The 14,183-nt window shown below is 45.4% G+C and overlaps 1 non-coding gene across 1 annotated transcript; it reads right to left on the bottom strand.

Moving 5' to 3' along the window:
• Positions 1-2,273: 2,273 nt before the first annotated feature.
• LOC116568419 lies at positions 2,274-2,437 on the bottom strand. Its single transcript, XR_004276624.1, has one exon. It is a non-coding gene; the product is annotated as a U1 spliceosomal RNA (small nuclear RNA).
• Between the last annotated feature and the right edge of the window lie 11,746 nt (positions 2,438-14,183).

Below are 14,183 nucleotides of genomic sequence, written 5' to 3'. Positions count from 1 at the left end.
GCGATTTAACAATCGTTAAATCACTACCTGTGCCACACACTTAACCCACTGCGTCACCCAGCTGCCCCCATTTTGTGTTCTAATTAAAGGAACTGACACAAAAAAATGAAAAGCATAAAAAGAATCAAGTATTTCACAGGGTTGATATACTCTAAATTAGCAACCAATATATGGTGCTGTTACTGGAAAGTTTGGGAACCAAGTGGTAGAAATGGGAGTGGCTCCTCTCACTATTACCCCTAGGGATATACTTGTCGCTCTCGACCCGCAAGAACGACCCGTAGGCGAGGTGAGTGGCAAACTTCTTTATTCACAATCTTCAGCCGGGGACCCCCCCCAGTCTAAGACCCCCAAGTATATCTCCACCAAGTGCGAACTATATCCAATCAGAGTATACCACGACTAACAAAACTACCAATCAGAAGGACTATCTATGTGCACGCATCGTGCTCGTGAGCACGTATGTGACTCCATAGGTTTTCTTTGTTCTACAGATCATGCGCCTTTCCCTTGACTCCTGGTATCTATCAAACGTCACCCGCGAATGCACTCACAGTCCTTGGGTTAATCTCTCACTCCTCCCACTCTTCTGGCCTTGCTTAGTGCGTGACTCCCTGCATCTGCTCGCATTCCTTAGGCAAACTATCTACAGCCTTGGCCTCTCATGCCTTGCTTAGTACATGACTCCTTGCTCCTGCTGCATGGCTCTCCACATATACTAGTGACATTTTGCTTCCCATCTACCTCTGTAACTTTGATCTGTTGATCCAGCAGTCTTAGTTCCCAAGTCTTAGTTCCCAAGGGCAACTTGGGCTGCTACTACACAATGGCGGTAAGGAGGAGTATTTGAGGAATGCAGAAAAGCCATCAGAAGACCCTTTGGAACTCTCATTGCTCTCTGACTGAAAGTCAATGGAAATTTTAACAATCCACTACAGGTAACACAGAGAACGGTCCAGAGACTCTAGGAATGAGGATTTATAGATCACTCCACCAGACAAGATAACTGCTAACACAGAAGTGTGGTGCTTGCTGAGGGCAAAAGAAATATGTAATTAGTAGCGAAGACAGTCATAAATACCAGTGGCAGTTGCAGAAGTGAGGCCTCGTAATAAAATATGAGTATTTCTTCCTTATTTTGATACAAATATTTTTGCATATGTATGAACCAATATTTTCCTCTTTCCTTTTCCATCCCACTACCAGCTAACAAATATAAGATGTGTTGATAGTACTCAACTTTAATCTAAGTAGGGGGAATGCCGGTGATTCAACTGGAAGAGGAATGAACATCATTCAAAGACAAGGGATTTTATTCTTTGCGGGGGGAGGGGCTGGCATGTTTTCACTATTTGAAGAAAGCATGATTTTCCTATTGTCTTTAATACTGAAAGTTAAAAATGATTTTTAAAGGAGCAGGAGGAATACCTCACAGACACCAAGTCTGTAAGAGGTGGACTGTGGTGGATTTGTGTCCATTTTCATTCTAAACCGGAAGCACATTTTCCAGAATTCCCATTCGTGCACAGTTCTGCGTTAGCTTAACGTATCAATTTGGAAGGTGGAAATGGAAGTGGCTGCCATATTCCATTAGAACCCTGAGAAGGACAATTCACACATGCACTTTATCAGCTGATTTATTTTCTGGGCATACGGCAGTAGGCAGGCTTGTTTTAACAACTCTTGCCCTATCTCTCGGGGTTTCTTCTGTTCCTTGGCACTGCTGGACGTTTAACTCCTTGACACTACCAGCTAGATACTACTTAACGTTAAGATTGAAAGTTTGGAGTGTTGAGGCAAGTTCTACGTTTTTCCTCTTTTATGGGGTTCACTGTCCCACTCTGTCCCTGCAAAGCTAGCTTTGTTGAACCCTATGCTAAGCAAACCCCTCTTACTACTGAAATCCTGGGACCTTCCTGTGATAATGCTTCTTAAGAAACCAAATACAGAAACCAGCAGATAAAAACCAAACTAAAAACTCAACAGAATCCAAAACGCAACTAAAACACAGTTTTGGAAAAACGTGCCAAAATACTCAATGACAAAAAACTTGCATAAATGCCTCTTCTTTAAAAAGAAACGCTAAATCAAAAGACAATCACTAGTTAGTATAAACGAAACATTGTAAACAAAAAATACTATAAAACACCATCATTAAAATAACCATCTAAGCACGCGAAAAACCCAATACACGTATGAACTAAAACAAAGGCCTCCTTTAAGTTGCTTAAGAAAAAAAAAATACACACTCTGCCTTTATAAACAAGAAACGCCAGGGGAAAGCGCGAACGCAGTCCCCCACTACCACAAATTATGCAGTCGAGTTTCCCACATTTGGGGAAATCGCAGGGGTCAGCACATCCGGAGTGCAATGGATAAGCCTCGCCCTGGGAAAACCACCTTCGTGATCATGGTATCTCCCCTGCCAGGTAAGTATGACTTCCAGTTACTCCGCCCCACACCAGCTGCACACGCCTTGCACTCTTTACACACGACCACTTCTCTCCCCACCACTCTTGAGCCCCCCAACGCCTTCCACGCACGCAGCACCATGAACCTCCGTCAACCGCCCGCACTGCTTCCCATAGCCCCGGAGATCCCATAGTTATTTAGGCAGCAGCTGTCGAACCATCAGCCCCCGCGCTGCTATATTTACATAAGACACGCCCTCCTCGTGACGCCACAAGAACCCTGACCTCCGGCCTACCTCCTCCCTTCCACCCACCCCTCCCCGGCCCTCTGGTCTGGTCTTTCCTTCCCCAGCCCCACCCGCGGCGGCGGCGGGCGTGGGTTCTGAACCTCTGTTCGCCTGTAGGGAACCTGACAGGCTGTTCCTGTCTCTACCTTTCTTCAAATAATGCCTTTCAGTGTGTAAAACAGAATAAAGGAAAGGGGTTCCTTTCAGATCCAGTCAGCTTTCTGATTGCAGCACTGTGTGTACATCTATTAAAATTCTCGAGGCATCACAACTGGTGGCGAAATCTAGTCCATTCTTTTTTTTTTTTTTTTTTTAAAGATTTTATTTATTTGACAGAAATCCCAAGTAGGCAGGCAGGAGAGAGAGGAGGAAGCAGGCTCCCTGCTGAGCAGAGAGCCCGATGCGGGGTTCAATCCCAGGACCCTGGGATCATGACCTGAGCCAAAGGCAGAGGCTTTAACCCACTGAGCCACCCAGGCGCCCCAGAAATCTAGTCCATTCTTGAAAGTTCAGTTTCATGTACGGAACATCTCATTCATTTCCCTTTCTAACCCTTCGATATGGGAAAGTTTTCAATTTTTTTTTTCTCCTAGTCCTTTTCTGGAACACACGTTATTCTGAAAGCAGAAGAGTTAAGGGTCCTCAGTCAAAGCCTAGACGTAGCTTTCGGGACTCAGGGTAAGTCATTTTTGGCCCGATTGTTTTCCATGATCTCTGATGCCCTACCTCGCTACTCGCCTGAGCACACTTCTCCAGGAACTTCCCAGGAGGTGTCCGAATTACCAAGCAAGGCAAAACCTTCAGTTAAGAATTTTAAGGGAATTCAAGAGAGTGCAAAAGCTAACAGTCTCTACCAGGCTAGGAATTAGCCTAACCCTATCATAGACAATAAATCAATGGTAAAACTCGCAGTACCTTTTCCAAAAGTAAACAAGACCCTATATTCCTTACCAGAGATTAGGAGCCCTAGACCCCACCCAGCATGCCCAGAGCCCCTCTCCCCCCTGGCCAACTACTGCTGCTTCTTCAAAGTGTTGTTCTCGGCCCTAGGAGGAGCACCAGCCTTATTAACATAACATTAGACGCACCTTAGAGGCCTGTTTTCTAAGTGCAATGCAACATTCTGTCTGCCTTTACAGGCTTGACCACATCCCCTTTTTCTGAGAATTCATCCTAACCCTAGGTAAAAAGAACCTGATGATCCCTACCTGGGGAGCCGCAGCTTTAGAATTTATTCCCCCTCCCCTTCCCCATGATGTCCTTATTTGCGGCAAAGTTTCCTTTGTGCGGCAACTCCACTTGGTGAAGTCTCTACCTGTCACTCACCAAGGAGGGAAGTCGTGTTAGTTTGGTTACAACTCAAGCTTGGACCTCCTGAACTCATGGGTTTTTTTTTTGCTTGTTTGCTTGTTTTTTAAGGATTTCATCTATTTATTTGACAGAGAGAGAGAGAGAGAGAGAGATATCACAAGAAGACAGAGAGGCAGACAGAGAAGGGGAAGCAAGCTCCCTCCCCCCTGAGCGGAGAACCCGATGCGGGGCTCGATGGTGGGATCAAGACCTGAGCTGAAGACAGAGTTTTAACCCACTGAGCCACACAGGCGCCCCTAAATGTCTGTTTTTTTACTTCCTTGCTTTTACTTTGGTTTCTAGCAAGTGTTCTGGAGGTCAACCTCCCAATCTGACTGAACCTGTGAATGTCAAAGAAAGAATCAACGGAAGCTACAGAGAACTACAAAGTGGTAAGCGAGAGTGGCACTAGTGCCTTAAGTTGTTGTTGTTGTTTTTAATTACATCTCTCAGTTAAATTGACTTTGATCCAAAGAAGGGGCATTGTTAAAAAGAAAACTGCAGACCCAGAACGGCTTCACTTAGATTAAAATGCCAAGTCAGTAGAGGAGGAGGACTTAATACCTAAGCTAACTGAAGTTTCACACTGTCCCGTCAGGAATGTAATCTTGAACCAGTCAACATGGAGTTTCCTGGTCAATACTAGGAAGTGGTTTTTTTTGTTTTAAGATTTTTATTTATTTGTTAGAGAGAGAGAGAGAGAGAGATACAGAGCGCAAGCACAGGCAGACAGAGTGGCAGGCTAGAGGCGGAGGGAGAAGCAGGCTCCCTGCCGAGCAATGAGCCTGATGTGGGACTCGATCCCAAGACGCTGGGATCATGACCCGAGCTGAAGGCAGCGGCTTAACCCACTGAGCCACCTAGGTGCCCCCATGAATTTTTAATAATAAAGCTAATTAGATTTTTAAATGTACTTGGTTGAATTTTTTGTTTTTATTTTAACATTTACTTGACCGCAAAGAGAGGGAACATAAGCAGGGGGAGTGGGAGACGCAGACTCCCCACGGAGCAGAGATCCGGACAGACGGACAGACGTGGGGCTCCATCCCTGGGACCTGGGAGCATGACCTGAGCCAAAAGCAGACACTTCATGACTGAGCCACCCAGATGCCTCTGAATTCGGTTTTTAAACAGGTATTAGGGTCAAGTTTGCCTCCTAGAATTAGTCAGGGAAAGTTCTGTCTTCTATTTTCTGAAAGAAATTGTAGAGAACTGGTATTGTTTCCTTAAATGTTTGGTAGAATTCAGCAGTGAAACTAGGTCTGGTTTTGTTTTCAGAAGCTTACTGAGTCAACCAGGCCTTATTCCTCCTTGTGAGTGTCTGCGTAAATTGTGTCTTTCAAGGATCTGGTTCATTTCATCTAAGTTATCAAATCTGGGAGCAGTTGTTCCTTATAGTCCTTTACGGTAATTCAATGTCTGTGCGATCGTACTAAGGGTCTTCCATTTCTGGTATTACTAATTTCTATCTTCTCTATTTCTCGTTTAGTTTGGCTAGAGGTTCATCAATTTTATTCATCATTCCAAACAAACTAGCTTTTGATTTCACTGATTTTTCTCTATTAATTTTGTTTCTAATTTTTATTGCTTTCTGCTCATTTTTATTTTCTTCTCATCTTACTTTGTTTTTTGAATTTCCCAAAGTGAAATCTTAGATTATTGATTTTAGATCTTCTTTGCTAACACACGCACTTCCACGAACAAACTACTCTTGCTACATCCCACACGTTTTTTAAAAAGGTTTTGAGAGAGGGGAAGAGCAAGCAAGCCAGTGTACACCTGTGGGGAGGAGTGGCAGAGGGGCTCGAGAGAGAAGCTCCATCCAAGGACCTCAGAATCATGACCTGAGCTGGAGGCAGACACGTAACTGAGCTACCCAGGTGCTCTCATCCCAGACATTTTTTTTTTTTTTAAAGATTTTATTTGACAGAGAGAGAGAGCGCATGAGCGAACGAGAGCACGCACAAGCAGGCAGAGCAGCAGGCAGAGAGAGAGGGGGAAGCAGGCTCCCCGTCCAGCAGAGAGCCTGACTCGGGGCTCAATCCCAGGACCCTGAGATCGTGACCTGAGCAGAAGGCAAAGGCTTTAACCCACCCAGGCGCCGCCCAGACATTTTTATAAGCAGTATTTTCATTTTCATTTAGCTCAAAATAATTTCTCAAGAATTTCTCATGTAGTATTCAAAGTGTGTTGTATAATATCCAAATTGGGGTTTTCCAGCTGTTACTGATTTCCAGTTTTGTTCCATCGTGCATTGTATTTCTAGTTGGAAATCTTCAACTCCAATCACTACTCAATCTGTTTATTTCTCCTTACAGTTTCTATCAGTTTTTGCCTCATGTATTCTGTTCTTAGGCACTTATTCATCGAGTATTATTGTACCGTCTGGATAACTGACCCCTTTATTATGTAACACCACTTTTTATTCCTTGTAGTTTTTCTTGCTCTTAAGTATATTCTGTCTGAAATCAATATAACCACTCCAGTTTTCTTTAATTAGTATCAGTATGGTATACTTTCGCTGTCTCTCTTAATTTGCCTGTGTTTTTAAGTTGCTTTTTAAAATGTTTTGAGACAGAGAACGTGAGACACAGAGATCAGGAGCAGGGGGGCAGGGGTAGAGGAAGAAACAGAGTCTGATGTGGGACTCTATCCCAGGACCCTACGTTCCTAACCTGAGCCCAAGGCAGACGGTTAACTCACTGAGCCACCCAGGCATCCTAAACTAAGCTTCTTACAGGCAACATCGAGTTGGGTCCTGTTTACCACTCTGATAGTCTGTTTTTTAACTGATGTATTTAGACCATTTAAAGTGATTACTGACATAGTTGAACTAGCATCTTCCATATCTGCAACGGTTTCTATTCACTGCTTTTGTTCATTGTTCCTTTTCTCTTCCATTCTTTTTCAGCCTTCTATGGTCTTCAGTGAGCATTTTACATGATTCTCTTTTCTCATTTCTTAGAATATCAATTCTGTTTCTTTTTAAAATGTTTTAGTGACTGCCCTGTAGTTTGCAATATGTATTTCCAAGCAATCTGGGTCAACTTGCAAATAACACTGCAACCCTTCACAGACAGGGCAGGCAGGTCCTTGTAACAGAGCATTTCCAATTCCCTCCACTGCCGTTTGGAATGTTGCTGTTTGCTCACTTAATTTCTCCACAAGCTATAATCATCTAAGACACACACACACACACACATTCTTTTTAAAAGATTTTATGAGAGAAGAGAGCGAGCGCTCGAGCCTGAGCAGGATGGGGGCCAGAGGGAGCAGCAGACTCCCTCCTGAGCAGGGAGCCAGATGTAGGGCTTGATCCCAGGACTCTGATATCATGACCTGAGCCAAAGACAGCCACTCAACCAGCTGAGCCACCCCAGCGCCCAATTATCTAATATAGTTTTGCTATATTATCATTTTGAACAAATTGTTATCTGTTAGCTCAGTTAGTAAGATTTTATTTTCATTTATTCTCATTTTGTTTAGTTGGTGGGGATTTTCTTTTTTTTTTTTTGTTGGGGATTTTCTTACAGCACTTTAAATATTTCACTGTACTCTTTCTTCTTGATTGTATGGTTTCTGCAGCGAATTCTGATGTAATACTTAATCCTTGTTATTCTATAACCAGGATGTTTTTTTCTTCAGGCTTCTTTCTTTCTTTCTTTCTTTTTTAATATTTTTTATATATTTTTTAAAGATTTTTATTTATTTGACAGACAGATCACAAGTAGGCAGAGAGGAAGGCAGAGAGAGAGAGAGAGAGAGAGAGAGAAGGAGGAGGAGGAGGCAGGCTTCCCGCTGAGCAGAAAGCCCGATGTGAGGCTAGATCCCAGGACCCTGGGATCATGACCTGAGCCGAAGGCAGAGGCTTTAACCACTGAGCCACCCAAGCGCCCCTTCAGGCTTCTTTCAAGATGTGCTCTGTGTCTTTGATTTTGTGCACTTTAAGTATTATATGCTGTGATGGTTAATCTTATGTGTCAACCTGACTGGACCATGGTGTCCAAGTATGTGGTCAAACGTTATTCTGGATGTTTTCTGTGAAGGGAGTTTTTTGGATGAGAATAACGTTTCAATCAGTGGATTTTAACTAAAGCAGAATACTCCCTATACTGCTGCCAGGTCTCCTCCAGTAGGTTGAAGGCTTCCCCAGAACAAGCGAGGAGGAGCTCAGCCAGCAGACTGCCGTTAGACACCAGCTCTATCTAGCCCTTCTCTGAGTCTCCAGCCAGCCGAGCTCTCTCATCACATGGGACTCATCAAGCCTCCACAGTCCCATAAGCCATTTTGGTACCAGGAGCTGCCCTAGAGGAACAGAATCTTCAGAATGTCTTTTAATGGGCCCGGGGTTTCTGGAATTGGCTCTCTGATCTGATTCGATTGAAAGACACTAAAAACTCTATTTCCAGTAGCAAAAACAGTACTGCTAGTCCATGGTATAACGTGGCAATAGAGATATGCAAAGTATCACTGGATACTCCTGCTCAAGCACCTAGAAAAGGCAGGGATTTGGGGGACTATGTACATGATACTTGAACATTTTGGTCAAACTAACAAAGGAGACTGGCTCACTCTATCATCAAATAGAAATGGTACATATGAAATAGGGCCCAAGCAGGCCCTGAAGGTACAAGGAAGTTACATGAAGAAGGGGCACAAATGCCCCTGGTCCCCATTCCTGCTACATGACCCCTCTCACGGCCTGCACCGTGAGAAGTGCCTCATGGGGAATTCCCTACAATTCACATAGAAAGAGAAGACTGGAGCCCCATTTGCATATGGTTCTGCCTGATATGCAGGCACTGCCAAAGGGGGACAGCCTTAGGATGACAGCTCTTTCTGGGACAGCCCTGAAAGACAGTGGTGAAGGGCAACCCTTCCAGTGAGTGGAACTCCGAGTAGTATACCTGGCGTTTCATCTTACTCAGACGGGACATGTTGATCATGTTGACTGGTGACAAGGGAGCCCGGGGAAGAAGTATGTGGATAGACTTCTCAGAATGAGCGCAGACACGAGGATGTGAATAATCGTGTGGGTAAGAGGACCTGTTCTGTGGATACCAGTCTGCTTCTTTCTCCGGTCACCCACTCTGGCATCACCCAATGGGCTCCTGAACAAAGCGGTTATGGTGACAAGGATGGAGGTTGTGGGCAGGTTCAGCAACATGGACCTCTACTCACCAAGGCTGGCCTGTCTACAGCTACTGCTGAGTGCCCAGTCTGCCAGGAGCACAGACCAGTCACCAAGACAGCACCATTCCCTGGTCAAATACGGACAACTCCCTAGCGGCAGATCCGTGACATCGGGCCACTTCCATCATAGATGGCACAGTCTTTCTTCTCACTGGAACACTCTGAGCACAGGTTTTCCTTCCCTGCCCACAACGCTTCTACCAAAACACCTGTCCATGCACTTGCAGAATGCATTATCCACCCCTACAGCAATGCCACACAGCATTATTTCTGGTTACGAACTGGATTTTGCCTCCCCGGCCACCAAACTCATAGGTGTGTGCCTGACTCCCAATGTGCCTGCTTGGAGACAGGGCCTTTAAGGAGGTAACTCAGGTTATGATGTCCAGTGGGGCCCTTAATCCAATGGGACTGGTGTCCTTCTAAGAAGTGGAAGAGGCATCCGAGCTAGCAGGTGTTGGAGGCAGGCCCCTGGCCAGGGCGGCCTCCGCCATTAAAAGATGGCGCCTGGCTAGTTGCCAGGTTACGAGTGCCTCGTGAGACTAAGCGGAAGCCCAAAGAGGAAGTAAACAGCATTGGTTGCTAGCGAAGTTGTTCGTTTAGGTATAGAGCCTGATTCGCTCCCTCCTGTACCCCGCTCGCTGATTGGTCATGTAAACGTATATAAGTGTGTAGACTTGCAGAAATAGAGAGAAGATACATCTGAACTGGGGCTTCTTGTTGTCCTTGCGGGTCGAGGGCCATAAATGGTGCCGAAACCCGGGAACTAAATAAAGGAATCTTGCAAGGTAATCCGCAGGAAAGCGGGGAGTAAAGGTCCGCAGGAAAGCGGGGACATTAGCCACGTTCAAAAGTGGGAATTCCGCGGTAAAGCGGGGAGTAAAGGTCGACTGAAGTATATGCGTGTAAAAAGTTAATGTGCTAGTTAGTGTCTTTAACGTCCGCGTCTGTTGTCTGTGTGTTCATAATGGGATCTGAAGTATCTAAAGTGCGGTTGGAAGGGTCTTTAAAAGACCTGCTGAAAGCCAATGGAACTCCACTAAACGCAAAAACTGCTCGGGCCTTTTTGAATAAGTGGAAAAGGCGGCTCCATGGTTCCTAGATGAAGGCTTGCTAAACATACCTCAGTGGGACCACCTGTGATCCAGGATTTGGCCCCTGTGAAACCTATTAATGCCTCGGGGCCGTATCAACCTTTTAAGTTGCCCAGGTGCACCAATAACAGGGTATGGCCACCCGAGTGGTCTGGATGTCAGAGTACCTTGTGCTCAGTTTACATCAATGAAATGCATAGCTTTACATTCACTCCACGCTCTCCTACTTCTAAAAATAATACCTTTACAGGGTACAATTATTCCTTTCAAAATCCTAAGCAAGGCAATCCCTCCTCTCCCTTTGATGCATGGCAGGTCTGTAACTTGCTAGGAGCATGTACTGATATCTCAGCAGTGTCCATGTTAAATGGTGGCAAATTCCTCAACTGTTCTTATAAACAAAATGACTCTAGTACCTTTGAGACAACAGTTAATGTGTCTTGTCCCAATAATATTATTTATCGGCCCACTCCCATATGCATCTCGCCACCATTCCTTTTCCTCATAACAAATGCTAGCGAGCTGAATGATACGTTGAATTGCACTAAGAACTGCTATCTTCCCCAGTGCTGGAATGTCACAGCCTTCAAGCTGGCTGTGATTATGCGTATCCCTACCCATGTTCCTATCCCAGTTTCCATTCCAGACGACAAGTTACCGGTGGTGCTATCCAGAAAGAAGAGAGATTTTGGTATCACAGCTGCCATTGTGACAGCATTGGCTATATCTACAGCAGCTGCCACGGCAGCAGCAGTCTTGCTTGCTGCAACGATACCCACTGCGGAAGCTGTGAACACCCTTGCAGAAGGAACAGCGGCTGCCCTTCAAACACAGACTCTGATCAATGCACATCTGCAAGCAGGAATCCCAATAGTCAACCAGAGAGTGGATTTGGTTCAAGAACAAGTGGACATATTGGGGGCCCTATTGGGACTGGGATGTATAGCACCCTTCCCGGCAATTTGTGTAACTCCCAAGCCTATACTAATATGAGTGACTTAACAGTATGTCTCCCAACAGCTCTCCCAGTACTTGCGGGGGAATTAGTCCGCAGAATTCCGAAACTACCCTCAGCACCTGCTACTAGGCATAACAAGGATAAATAGCACTAGAGTTGAGCTTGCAACCCTCCCAGAGATAATCAAAACATTGCAAGATGTGTTAACCTTTACGAAACAATGGGCTAGCGTAATTGGTCTGATGACAATCCTCGTAGTGGGCTTGATTCTACTAGTAAGGAAACTGCAAATTTGGAGGCGACAGCAACCTAGGCAACAGCAAGCCATGGTGCAGGCCTTGTTAGCCATCGAGGCTGGAACATCCCCCCAAGTGTGGCTAAGCATGCTGGATCAGTAGTCAACGATGGGTAAGATTGGTGGGGGAAATATACCAACCTAAGACAGGACGCAGATCATTGATATCTGCCATCTGATGACGGGCAAGGATATTCCCCGCCACTGACAACCTAAGACAGGCATGATCCCCGCCATAATAGAAAAAGGGGGAGATGTCGGAGGCAGGCCCCTGGCCAGGGCAGCCTCCGCCATTAAAAGATGGCGCCTGGCTAGTTGCCAGGTTAGGATTGCCTCGTGAGACTAAGCGGAACACCCAAAGAGGAAGTAAACAGCACTGTTTGCTAGCGAAGTCGTTCCTTTAGGTGTAGAGCCTGATTCGCTCCCTCCTGTACCCTGCTCGCTGATTCGTCATGTAAACGTATCTAAGTGTGTAGACTTGCAGAAATAGAGAGAAGATACATCTGAACTGGGGCTTCTTGTCATCCTTGTGGGTCGAGGGTGATAAGCAGGGTGTGTGTGTGTGTGTACGTGCACACACGCCCGCAAACACGTACACCTAAGCACAGAGGAAAGGCCATATGAGGACACAGAGAAAAGGCAGCTCAGGAAAAGAGTCTTCACCCAAAAAAAAGCTAGCACCATGATATTGGACTTCTCACCTCCAGAACTCTGAAATAATTGTTGTTGTTTAAGCTATGGTATCTCGTTATGACCGCCCAAACAGACTATAAACTCCTTCTGCTCAGGAAAGTCACCTCACAGAATACCAAGTGCAGGAGCCCACGCTTGAGGAATTCACGAGTCTGACCATGATCCCCACCATCCGGAAGCAGCTAGCGGGAGAAACCAGTGGGACGGCCTCCTGAAGACTTAGTTACAGTGCCAACTGCCACCTGGGTTGCAACACCTCGAAGGGCTGAGCGAGATTCTCCAGGAGGCCGCATATATGCTCTGCGTTGGTGTCCAAGATGTGGTGCTGTTTCTCCCACAGCCGGGATGCATGGGTCCAGGCCTCCAACGGTAGAAACAGGAGTGATATCATTCACTAGGACCTCTAGTGACCCTAGCAAAACCTTTGCTTCCCGTCCCTACAGCCTTTTGCTCTCTTGTTTGACCTACGCTTTCTCCTGTATGGCCACGCTTTCCAGATCAGGTGTGCTCTTCTAATCCTAGAACCGGCAGGATCAACAGCCTTGCTAACGTTAACTTAGCCCCGTCACCAGGCAAGTGTCACAGGATTTGACAGGTAAAGAATCACAGGACTGTCCCTGTTGTTTGGTGTTAGGGACTCAACTGTGCTCCCTACCCTCACCCCGAATTCTTATGTTGAATCCTAACACTCCATGTGACTGTGTTTGGAGGTAAGGCCTTTAAGGAAGTAATAATCGTTAAATGAGGTTAATAAGATGGGGCCCTGATCTCACAGAACTGGTGTCCATACAAGAGGAGGAGGCGGCACCAAAGCTCTCTCCTGTTCACAGAGAAAAGGCCATTCAGGGACAGAGTGAGAAGGCAGCCTTCTCCAAATGCCGGGAAGAAGTCTCATCAGAAGCTAACTCTAGTCTTCTGGCCTCCGAAATGGTGAGATTATGTCTGTTGTTTAAGCCACCCAACCTGCAGTACCTCGTTATTGAAGCCCAAGCAGGATGCATGTAATCAGGATGCATTCACTGACTCCGGCTATGTAACTGGAAGTCAAAGTATGTTTTGGAATAAGCACTGTCCAGTTTCATGGTCTGCATATCGTGTCTTTTGCACTGATAGTGCCTTCCTTAGTTATATGTATATTGAAGCCCCAGGCAAGGACCACAGAAACAGGCAAAATGGGGGGGGATAATAATGGAAGGGGGGAAATATACCAAGTTTCATGACTGCATCCTCTCATCACCTTACAGATCGAAGTCTGCACTTTAGGTACCCTCAGAGTCAATCTGAATACACAATCATTTAAGCAACTGAGCCAGTTTTTCCAATTTGCTCCTCACATGCTTGGAGAAACAAGTATTTCATTTACCACTGACAGCACCATTCTAAGGGTTATAAAGCTGTGGTGTAACATTATGTCACATGTAAGGATGATAAGGAGATGTAATATTATGTCTCTTTGTCTTTTTTTTCTATATCCAGAATCTCCTCTTCATTCTGCTAGCCCTGATCTGACCACAAACTGGAATCGCAACAATTCTTAACTGCCTCTGAAAAATCTGACCTAATTATAAACCCCCATCTCCAACTAGTACAGAGATTAAGTATGGTGACTAAGGAGTTAAGAGCCCCATTACAAAAATTCACCTATAGCTGCGGATGGTGGTTACAAGTTCTCACAGGCCTATCCGAGGTTTCTGTTCAGCACTAAATACACAGGCATTTGGTGTTAATTTGCCTAGCTCCTCAAGGTGCTCATCTGCGCCACCTAAAGGCCTCATGAGAAGTTGTCTTCCGTTAAAGGAATTAAAACAGTACCAAAGGGAAGTTAGTCCAGACACACATGAAAAGATACAGATTTCATAAAACCGAAGTGCAATTCCACATGTGCTTAAGAGACAGGAAGCT

This window comes from Mustela erminea, chromosome 10 (genome assembly GCF_009829155.1).
Source record: "Mustela erminea isolate mMusErm1 chromosome 10, mMusErm1.Pri, whole genome shotgun sequence".
NCBI classification, from domain to species: domain Eukaryota; kingdom Metazoa; phylum Chordata; class Mammalia; order Carnivora; family Mustelidae; genus Mustela; species Mustela erminea.
The sequence above is the reverse complement of the archived record's forward strand: the minus strand, read 5'-3'. Positions and strand labels throughout refer to the sequence as shown.